The sequence below is a fragment of the Sesamum indicum genome, linkage group LG6 (genome assembly GCF_026168435.1).
Source record: "Sesamum indicum cultivar Baizhima isolate 11 linkage group LG6, ASM2616843v1, whole genome shotgun sequence".
Lineage (NCBI taxonomy): Eukaryota > Viridiplantae > Streptophyta > Magnoliopsida > Lamiales > Pedaliaceae > Sesamum > Sesamum indicum.
The window spans coordinates 16054522-16062867 of record NC_142662.1 but is presented as its reverse complement, the minus strand read 5'-3'; positions in this window follow the sequence as shown (position 1 = coordinate 16062867).

Below are 8346 nucleotides of genomic sequence, written 5' to 3'. Positions count from 1 at the left end.
CTTTTATTACTACTTCAATAATTCCTATGTGGATCAATTTCATAGTAACACCTACTTCTTCTCTAAGTTTAATTAATTCTTCAAGAATTTCTTATTTAGAAATAAGTTGCATTTCGATCATCTTATCCGTAACTTCAATAAGCATAGCAAACTCACCCGAATTTATTTTGTGAATTATGTAACAAAATATAGAAAACCTAGAGAAGGAGTTAAGTCGAGATCCCCAAAGTACCGAAGGAGCTCCTGAAAGTATGTGAAAGAATTAGGGGTGAATTGACTAACACGCAGATTGGTACAAGCAATCATTCCTAAACGGAAAAGCATGAAGAGGAAGTGTGAAACGCAAAAACAAAGAAAGTCAAATGAACTATAAAGAACCCCATAGGAGGATGCTTGAGCCTATCAAATATGTTAGAAAAGACGAAGGAAAACTTAGAAGAAGGATTAATCATACTTCTATTGAAATTCTCAACCTCTATGGCACGACAGCAAGGTCTAAACTGGGAGGCTACTAAGGACTTAGTCCCATCCATGCTAGACTTGTTTAAACCATCATCGATGAGAGTAATAGAAATTATTTTTCAAGATAGTCAGAGAACAACAAACCATTGTAATTGAAAAGAGACTAGGGCGAGAAGCCCCGATCAAACTAAGACCGAGGATGGGAGCCTCGATCAAAATTTGGTTGAGGCATGCCGCCCCGAACATAATGGGATTTACATTCCTTTTTCTGGTACATGCATATAATTAACAAAAAAGAAAAAAAAAAGAAAGAAAGAAAGAAAGAAACAAGAAGAGAAAGTAAGAATCACATTTGATAAGTGAATGTATAATATTGAGATATTGAATGCCATAGCATGCAAATGCACACATAAACCTATTCACTAATTAGTGGATATAAATTTTTTATGTTCAACTATTAAACCAAATTGGAGATTTAGTTTAATTGATCTTTCATTTAAAATCATTTATATTTCGTCATTAATGATAATTCTGTTGAAGAGTATGAACAACAATTGCCACAGAATATTCGGCCAAAGAAAATGGAAGCATTTTAGACGATGACAAGTCAATGATGGAGTCTACCCATATACTTCAAAACAAAGACAAAATAGTTGGGACTAAAAGGGCCAATCCTACACTTAATGGGGCAAATAAATCTAAGTTAACTCCTAAAACTTTCCTTAGTATTTAGGAATTGGGGGCTGTCGATTGAGACAAGAAAATCAATTAAAAGGTAATTGAAAAAGGAAAGTCAGATCCTTTTCGTAACAAGCAACGAGAGATCAAGACTGTACGATTTAAATTATCTTGTAATTACTAAATTACCCCTACATTACAAATTATACCCACAAATTAGTGGTTGGTGAGGGGGTAAAATTGATTTGACACCCCCTCACATTTATTGCTAGTATAATATAAATACCTCCTAATTTTATTGTGAAAAGGGGGGCCTTTCAGAAGACCAATTAATAAAAAAAAAATAGTTCATGAGGTGCCAAATGTATTTAACTTCAGATTTCCAATTTATTCCCCATCAACATCAAAATTTACAATAAAAAATAGAAAAAACTTTGTACTTCTCTAACAACTTTCCCTCATGACCTAAAGCTAAAAAGGATAATATTTTTTCAAAGTCTTATCCTAAATACCACTCCAATAAAAAAAATAAATTGTATAATTTAAGTGAAGGGGGAGGATATTCCTGCATGTGAATCATGTAGAAAGTATCCCTATCTGCACAACCTGGGTAGGTATACCCCATCATTTTTAATATAAATGGCTGACATATATATAATAATGAGGGGTGAGGGGTGAGGGGTGAGGGTAGCTGCACACATATACATACACTCCGCCGGCCTCTTCTGCTGTCTCCATTCGCCACTACCCTTCAAATCATAAGATGCTCCCATCTCCAGGTTGTCAAATGCATCACCAGCATCCATATTTCCTCACAAAACATGACTATCATCATTGCCTTTTCTTTCTTTTTTTCTCCTTTATTTATTTATTTCTAGTCTCTTTGCTACCCCATTTTTTCACTTTTTAATCATTAGCACTACATATAAAAAAAAAAATAGAAATTAACTTTTTCACATGTATTATTATTATATAAATATGAGAAAAAGAAAATTTTTAGCCTATAAATTTGGTTTGAATTCATTTTCATTCTTTTTTTTTTTACAATATTAAATTTAGCCTTATCTATCAATTTTGCGTAGATTCGGTCCTTTAACATAATTTATGACTCTCTTGCGCTTCTGATAATAAAGGTTAATAGTCCGTCGTAATGATCTAAGTATTAATAAATAGATATCTTTTTCAATAAGTCTAAACTCTTATACCATTTTAGGTGAGTATTAGCTATAAAATTCAAAATGAATGAATATATGTGGACTAAAATTTCTCTTGAAAAGCTGTGTAGAGATAAAATTGTTCGAAATTGGGTCAAATCACTAAAATTAAGCGATTAAGTTATCGGACTAAAACTAAAATAGATAAATTTAAAGGATTAAAATTAACAGACAAACTTAAAAAGCTAAACAAATAATTTTCCCAGTATGACTATGAAAAGGAGGGCACATAGTAGTATTGACAATCTTATACCATATGAAATTTACTGTGTTCAATAATAAATATATCAGACACTGGAATAATCAGCATAGATGTTGGTCGTGTTGGCCTAACGACATCTAAGAGAAAGTATTATCCACAAAATGGGTAGGAATTCTTTGATGAAGAGTATACGACTGACAAATATTTCTGATAAAATATGCTGAAAATTTTGTATGTACGACATAGGATGTTAGAACTGATATTTTTGATCAACCCCTGCCCCCTAGGGGTTATTATTACATAAAACTGATAATTGAGACGATTGATTGGAGTACGAATAATCTTACTCGAATTTTTGCCAGATCAATTATCAATATATATATATATATATATATATATATATGTGAATACTATAAGTGGGAGTGGCTTAGTTCTTAGAAAAACTAACTTGGTACCAATAAGTAGATGTACAAATTTACCCTTATTCATCGCTTAGGCCTATAAATGGCATTTCACTTAGAAGATAACAACTACCACCATGAACTTGCATTAATTTTTATTTTTTAAAATATTTGTCCGCAATTTTATTTTTTGATTCTATTATAAAAAATAGATTTTAGTTTTGAATGCGTTATTATAATCAAATACCTAAAGATCGCTTTCTTTTAAATTGTGCGTGCATATCGAATGTGTCCAACTGCTTGTTAAGGGAAAAATCTCTAAAATAAATATTATGGGTGACAAAATATGAATTATCTAAAATGCCCTTAACTAGACTTATTTTCATCACAAATAACCATTTTTTCTATTAATTAACTTTATTAATAGTTCCTATTTCTATGCATTTAAAATTAATTTATTTATTAGCTTCGATAAATTATTCATTTAATTTTTAATTTAATTAAATAAATATAATAAATATTTAAATTTTACGTGCATCAAATCATTGCTATTATTAACACTAATATAAAAAGAAAGCGCACTCTCCATTTACAAATGATCGTTCGTGACATCACTGCATTAATATTTTTATGGTGTCGAAAATGCCCTTAAGTTATTTTTTTTCCTTTTTTTTTTTTAAATATGATGTGTTGGCTTATATATTTTATTTTTATTTATAATTTATTTTAAAAGGTGAAAGATTATTTATTCTATGCATGTAACAGCGAAGTGTTATGGTGGCTAATATATATCTATTTATCTATATTATATATTAAGGGAGAACACCCTTTTGGTATCTTTTTTTTTTATTTGCTTTTTTTTTTCTTTTTCCAATCCACTAACTTCCACATTTTCTCCACTATCTACAAATGGTAAAAATTATGTTTTAAAAACTTTTTTATTTTTAGTTAATATATGTATATTTTCTTTCTCCTACTTCAAATATTCTCTTTAAAAATTAATTATTTTTATGATAATTATTTTTATATTATTATTTTTCTACACTAAATAAATAAAAAATAATAATATTTATTATTTATATTTTGTAAATTATTTGTGCACATACATCGAATGTATCACATAGAGCTAGTACTATATATTAAGGAAGAGTATTTTTGTAATGTCTCCTTTTTTTTGGTCCTTTTTATAATTCTAATGTAAATTTTTTATTTATTCATCTAACTTTTTACTCCTCCACTATCTTCTGATATATAGTACGATTATTTATTTTCCTAATTTTTATGTATCTTTTTTTACACCATTTTTTTATAAATTTAATATTAATTTATTATTTTATATATATAATATTAAATAAATATTTTATTTTGAATAGCGTATGTTATAAAGTCTATTGAGTGCGCCATAAATTAGTAGTATCTATACCATTATAAAAGAAAACTTTTTGTCATACCAATTTAGAATACCCAAATTTATCCTTAAATTCATTTCTTCCTTTCAAGCCAAATTTGGTTAGAATAGTAATTTCAAAAAATTTTAATAATCTCACAGTTTTATAATTTTTTTCTCACACACTTGCAAACTTCTTAATATTTGTTTTTCTTACAAATTTCTATATTTTTAATAAAACTTATAATTATAATATATTTTTCCTCTATCACCTTACCCCACGTTTTTCTTCTCACGGGCTTTTCTTTTTCTTATTACAATTTTTTATCTCTTCATCTGACATTGTAATTTTTTATATATATACTTATGAAAATCGAGTACAACGACGACTAGTATTATAAAAAATAGGAGGGTGAAGTATGAAATTGAGTGAGGAAAAACCCCATTTTAGCTAAAAGATCCGCCGCCCTACTATACTTTCTGGGATAAATAGCAATTTATCTTTCTGTGATATTGAAAATGAACAAATTACCCCCCTATGAAAAATTAAAAATAGTATAAGGAGGTAAATTGCTTCATTTTTTAAAACACACGGTGATAAATTGCAACATTTTAAAAAGCACAAAAGGATAAATTACTGTTTTATTTTTTATAGAAGATTGTTTATCTATTTTTCGTAATACAGATAGATTAGATTACAATTTGTAATTTCTAAATTATATATTTCATTTTTTAACTAATATTTATGTATCTCTACCACTTACGTACAGCAGCAAAGCTTAAGAGATCTCAACGGTATCCATCAATATTCTATTTTTTTTTTATTTTATTGAATAAATAAACAAATGAGTGCATTATCGTCCTCTATTAATTTCCATTAAATAAAATGAAATAATTGAAGTGGGCGATGAGGTCGAAATGAATTATAAGCTAAATGCACATAAATCCTAATCACATCCCAATTGCTGCGGCAGCCTACCCTAAAACTTTCGGCTCAAATGGACCACCAATTACCATGTGCTTCCATTTCACCCTTATCAATTCCCACCTCCAAAATCTTCCCCCTCAAAATTTGGGAAAATTGTAATTTTAGTACGTAGTTATTGAGACTAATAATTTTAATTCTGTTACAATTTAATATAATAGTTGAGTTCTGAGATTTAAAAAGTGTTGCGACTTATGACTCAATTGGTGGTTCATTGCTTGAGGTATTGTCCTTTCTGATTTCGTATGAATTTCACGGGTTTGTCCTACAAAGGACAGCTTCGCTGGGAAAGCATGTCTTTGGCTTATAAGCCACTCAAGCTCTTTATCTGCAGTCAATGTGGATGATTTGTCTATATTATCAGCTGTGCATGCCCTCATTTCCACCGACGGTGCCAAATGATGCGGCTTGCGACTCGATCGGTGCGCTGTTACTCGAGGTGTCGTGCGCTCTATTTTCGTATGAGCCTCACGGATTTGTCCTAAAAAGGCATCTCGTCAGGAAAAGCGGGTAGTGGACTTATAAGCCACTCAACCTTCTCGTTTGCAGCCAATGTGGGACACTTTATCTACATAATAAAAGATTGACGTATTGAGAATAAAATCAGTCGAAAATTGCAAAGTTTGCTGGAATTTGACAAGTAACCCTCATGCGAGTCTCAAATTCCAGTCGAATTTGTAGCTTCGGTCGATATTGTCCTTAATGTGCTAATTTTTTTTATTTGCAGGACTTAATTATCAAATTAAGTTATAAGAATTGGACTAAATTGTTATCCTTTACAATTATCGGGCCAAAATCCCCAACTTTAGGTAAATTGTTTTCCCAAAGACACCAGCTTCAATGTTTTTCTTTTTTCTTACTCTGATTTTCAAATATTCCCAAATACCACATTTGCTTAACATATAATTCCTTCAAACACGAAATCATTGCAAACACATTTTCAAATTAGACTTAATTACACAAATACCCCTTATTTTTCGTAAAATTTATAAATACACTACATGAATGGGTGTTAGCATAATGTAATTCTAAAAATATTTGTGTAAAATTTCGCCACTGAATAGATGGTGTACTTATAATTACAACCACAGTCCACAACCTCACATGGTGAACTTGTAATTTTACAAAGAGCCGAGAGTATTTGTGTAACTAAATCTAACCTCAAAAGATATCAATATAATTTAGGATAAATTACAGCCATCTCCCCCAAGGTCTTACTTAATTAAAAATATCTTATCGTTGTTTGAAAAATTATAAAAATACCCGCTAATTTAAATGTTTGTATAAAGAACCCATTCTCTTAGCTCACCAGAAAGCTTTTTTGAATTTTGAATTATAATTTCATATACTTTTTAAAATATTTTTATGAACTAGTATGTCCTATAAATTATTTATTTTACGATATTTTTAAAATAAAAAATCAACAACGGTAGTATAATAATTTCCACCCCATCATTTAAGACTATATAATTATTTTTTATTTAATAAATATTTATAATTTTTTAAATAATAAAATACGATTTATAATTACAAAAAATCTTAAATAAGATAACTATAATTCACTCTAAAAATTATTTCAAACACCCCTACAATAATTGTGTCACACATTGATGGTGAAGAAAGTGTCTTTTCTACCCTCTTATTCCGTTCACACGACATGGACATGAAATAATCTTTTATGTGATGCGTCGTGCTTGGGGAATCCCCAAAAAATGAATAGTTTGCAGGTGGCGGGACATATTTCAGCCCTTGGCATCAAAATTAGTTCTTCTGCCCAAATCTAAATATTTAACATCTATGTTATTATAAAAAAGAATAAAATAAAAATTATCGTATTGATTTTTAATATTTAAATTTACTCTTTTATTTATTTTGGTTTTTTAAAAAAAAATTGATCATAATAGCAATTTTAATATTTTTTAGTAATATTATAATTGTAATTTTTTTTTCTTTCGACCCACTGCTACATGTGTTTGTCTCACATTCTCCATGATTTTTTTCATCCCAAACTTTCATATTTTCAATAAATTCAAAATTACAAGTTATTTTTCATTTCTCAGTACATTTCTTTCTTTTCATAGACTTTTTTTCTCTTTGTCCACACCTCACACAATTTTGTGTCTTTTCAAAAAAAAAAATTCTCTTCATCTCACATTATGTTTTTTTTTTATATGTGTAATGGAAATTTTGTGTTTCTGAATTTATTGAAATAAGAAAAATATTATAAATAATTTTTTAATATAATTGAATATTTCATGGGTACAAAATCTCTACTTGAAACCTCTTATTCTTCACTTCACAAATGCGGTCTTTGATTTTGGCAATTTTGGAGGTGGAGCTTGATGCTTTGATGTCCTCCGATGTTGATTTAAGTCTTTGATAACGTTAATTCAAGGGTCTTTTGACATATTTTTTATTTAAACTTGAACTTCAATATCTCTTGGTGGACTTGACGATTTGATCTTCCACAAAGGTGGATTCGTATCTTGACAATATTAATTCACGGTTCTCTCAACTTCTTCACGAATCAAATATTGACTTTGGAGGATTTTCGTGACGAGCACCTTGATTTTGCTTTGAATATCGTGGATCGTCCTTGACTTGCACTTGAGAGGATTTTGAGACTTGTTCAACGCTCTCTTGCTTCTTTCTTCGACGGTCCCTTTAATTCTGTTTTGAGTGACCTCTATCTTTTGTCTTGCGTTCTGTGTTTGTTGAGTGGTGAAATGCCCCAGTATTCATAATTGTAGCATAGAAGACTTTGCCATAACTACTGGATGACGTGACGTAATATGATTGATCCTTTATGATTTATTCCTTTAATCACAAACTGTGATATAAAGTTACCAAATGCTTCCTTTGTTGGCATGAAAAGATTTATATTGTCTTGAATACTTCAATTACACATGGCAATATTTGATTTATCCATCAATCAATATTTTATTTTATAAAGAATATAAAATTGATGGAAAAATATACTGCACATGTCATTATATAATTGGCAAAAAAATTTCATC